Source organism: Parus major, chromosome 2 (genome assembly GCF_001522545.3).
Source record: "Parus major isolate Abel chromosome 2, Parus_major1.1, whole genome shotgun sequence".
NCBI lineage: Eukaryota > Metazoa > Chordata > Aves > Passeriformes > Paridae > Parus > Parus major.
In genome coordinates, this window is record NC_031769.1 from 32,689 (window position 1) to 36,169 (window position 3,481).

At 54.6% G+C, this 3,481-nt stretch overlaps 1 long non-coding RNA gene across 1 annotated transcript; it reads right to left on the reverse strand.

Moving 5' to 3' along the window:
* Positions 1-1,239: 1,239 nt before the first annotated feature.
* LOC107201010 lies at positions 1,240-3,421 on the reverse strand. Its single transcript, XR_001519937.1, has 3 exons — positions 3,218-3,421; positions 2,655-2,701; positions 1,240-2,453 (listed from the first exon to the last, which is right to left on the reverse strand). It is a non-coding gene; the product is annotated as an uncharacterized LOC107201010 (long non-coding RNA).
* Between the last annotated feature and the right edge of the window lie 60 nt (positions 3,422-3,481).

Here is a 3,481-nt window from a genome sequence, read left to right on the forward strand (position 1 = left end):
AGCCCTTCCAGACCCCTCCAGATCCCTCCAGATCCCTCTAGATCCCTCCCAGATCCCTCTAGATCCCTCCCAGATCCCTCTTCGATCCCTCCCAGATCCCGGTGTTGGGCTCCCTAAAGCCACTGCCCTCTGCCAGATCCTCTGTGCCTCCTCACCCCTCACTCTCCTCACTCCTTTCTCCTCGTTTTCCCCCATCCTGCTTTTCCCCTGTCCCCTCTGGCCAGGCTCTGCAGCCCTTCCATCTCCCCCTCCCAGCTCTTGCTCACAGAGCTCCCCCACAGCTCCTTTTTCCCTTCCCTCTCCTCCTCCCACCCATCCCAGGTGCAGCTTTCAGCATCCTGAGGACAAGAGACACCTCCAGAGATCCCCTTCTCCCCCAGCCCTGGATCCCAGCCCTGGATCCCAGCCCTGGATCCCAGCCCTGGATCCCAGCCCTGGATCCCAGCCCTGGATCACCACACACAGCTGCAGTTTGGAAGCTACAAAGAGAATCCCTGCATTTCCTCCCAAATCCTTCCTGAAATCTCCTCTTTTCCCACAAAACCCAGCGAGTTTGACTGGTCTTGTCTGCCATGGCAGCCAGTGTTGTCTCACTGCTCCTCCGTGCTCCTCAGCCCAGCAGATTGTCCCATCTGCCGTCTCTTGCCTCCATGTGAGATCCTCAGCTCTCACACCAGAGCTGCATTTTCACGCCGCATTTTTGTAGCTCCCAGCAAAAGGTGATGGAGACTCCTGGCTGCTCCTGCAGGATGGCTCCAGGTTCCTTTAATGCACGTTGCATTCACAGATTGAATCACTGAGTTCTGGAGTGGGCTGGGTGGGAAGGGACCTTAAAGTTCATCCCATTCCAGGGACACCTTCCATTATCCCAGGGTGCTCCAAGCCCCATCCAAGCTGTCCTTGGGCACTTCCAGGGATCCTTCTCTGAGCAGCCGTGCCAGGGCTGGGCAGCCCTTCCGTGGTGGGATCTTCCCAATATCCACCCTGAACCAAGCTGAGCCTGTTCTCCCTTGTCCTGTCCCTGTTCCCTGGGAGCAGAGCCCGACCCTTCCCGGCTGCTCCTCCAGTTCTGGTGTCTCCCTGGCTCTCCAGTTCTCCCCACCACTCCTTCCTGGATCTCTCTTCTTGCTGCTTCTCCTGGGGCTTCCATCTTTCCTTGCATGACGTGCCCCAAACTGACNTCCTGGCCCCTCTGCAGGGCTTGGCTGCAGAGCCCACTGTGGGCAGGGGTCCCCCCGAGCCCGGGGGGCTCCTGGAGGAGCTTTGGGGGTGTTCCCACCCGTGTGTGAGCGGAGCTGCCGTTCTGACTCCTTCTGTCTGCAGTGTCACCGTTCCCTCCCAGCTCCTTCCAGAGCCCCAAATCCTCGTAAATGAAAGGGAAAAGCCTCTCTTGCTCTCCCCGTGGTGGGAAGGGGACCAGAAGCGCATGCAAAGTGCAGCTGCATCTCCAAACACCTCTTGTCCTTCCTAATATATTCCTTCCCACATCCCAGCACTTGTTACCGTGCGAAGGCAGAGAGGATTTTGCTGTTAAAAGCGGTGCCCCTTCCCTCCCATCTGCTCCGTGCCTATTTCCAGTCTTTATCACGGAGCTGTTTCCCAGAGGAGCCATATGGGATCCATAGGTATCCACGCTGCTTCCAATGAAGCCCCTATGGCAGAGCAGCGGCTGAAAAGCAATTTGTGCCCAAAAGTAGGAAAACAACGCAGCAGAACAAATAAAAGCAATTAATCTTGCAGTGTTTGGTGTGATTCCCAAGAGCCTGGCAGGGAAGGGGAGCTGAACCCACCAGGTTTCATCATGAGAGTGTATGTGAGATGATTTTTAGGGAGAAAACACTTTGATTTACCTCCTTGCTGATTGCTGAGCTATCCAGGGTGGGTTTTAGAGCACAAATCCCATTCCAGCCCAGCAGAAGGAGGATTTTCTCCTCTCGGGACACCTCAGCTGTTGCTGACACAATGCCAAGAGCTCTGGAGTCATAAAGGATCCCCAGAGCTGTGGGGCCAGCGAGGGTTAACGGGAGCAGATGTTGGCCGAGTCAATGGCCAGGGAAGAAAAGAATGGGACAGTTTGGGATAAATTCCACCTCCTCAATGCCTTCCCTGACAGCAAAGAGCAGCTGGAAGGAACAATGGGTGAACCAGGTGCTGAATTTCTCTGAAGAAATGCAAGAGCCAGAGTTTGAAAAGAATTGCTGAGGCGAGAGGTCCCTGCCCGTGAGCCGGATCGGGTGGGACAGGCAGGGATGTTCCCGCTGTCTCCAGCCCTCATCCCTTCCCAGAGCCCTTTTCTCTAGGAAAACCCAGGGAAATGCAGTCTCTTTTGCACCTTCCCCTCTCCTTTAGCTTGGCAGGGTTGGGAAAATCCTCCCAGCCAAATCCTCCAGGTATTTCCAAACATTCTGGTCTGTGGTTCCGAGGCTGCAGATCGTGGAATGATTCGGGTTGGGCTGCAGACAAAGCACAAAGGATGGGACAAGGAAAATAAATGTGGATTTAGATCCTGAGGGCGTGGTGAAATGGCCAGGACACCTGAGCTGCCTTTAAAAGACTCCAAAACCACAGAACAGCATCCCCTCCTGTCTCCCTCCTCTACCTCATCCTTCTGCTCTTTGCCTGAGGCCAGATCTTCAGGACAGAGTTATTCTCACCTCGGGGTATTCCTTGTGCTGGAAGATTTCATGGGAGACTGATACAACTGGAAAACACAAGAAAAATAGAGGAAATTGATATTTATTTTCCCCCATTTTAAATCTTAGTCTTTGCTTGCTTGTGTCCGTATAAACGAATGTATCTCTGGTGAAAATGTTGGAAAAGATGACGAGGACTGAGCTGATAAATGAGGACTGAGCTGCTAAAGCTGCTCTGGCAGAGGGAGGGAAGAGCTGGGCTGACATTTCTGATGGAAGGAGAGCGGGATCAGCGAGCATGAGGCCGGAGGGAGCCGGAGAGGTCGCTCAGATGAAGCAACACCTGCCGCCAGCAAAATCCGCTCAGCCTCAACCTTCCCTGGCAGATGTTTGTCCAACCTGTTCCCAGAAAGGCTCGGCCAGCGTTCCTTGGCAGCCCCCCTTTATCCCCCTCCATATCCCCGTGTCACCCAGGCATCCCTGGCTGCCTTTATCCGTCACTGCTCGTGCCTGTGGACAGCAACTCGCTGCCTTCCTAGGGCAGGGAGGAAAACAAACCAGATTGGATTCAGTTCTCAGCTCACCTTTAAAATTAATTTCATCATTTTGAAGCAAAATGCCACTGGATCCCCGTGAGGGATCTCCAGGCTGGGGAATCCCTGGGGAAGGTGCTGAATCCAGCAGTTGTCTTGGCAAGGAACCAGTGAGGTCCTGAGGATGGCTGAGAGCCAAGTGGGATCAAAGCCAGCAGGGAAAGCACTGTCCCCTCTCCCAGATCCCTCCAGATCCCTCTAGATCCCTCCCAGACCCCTCCAGATCCCTCCAGATCCCTCTAGATCCCTCCCAGA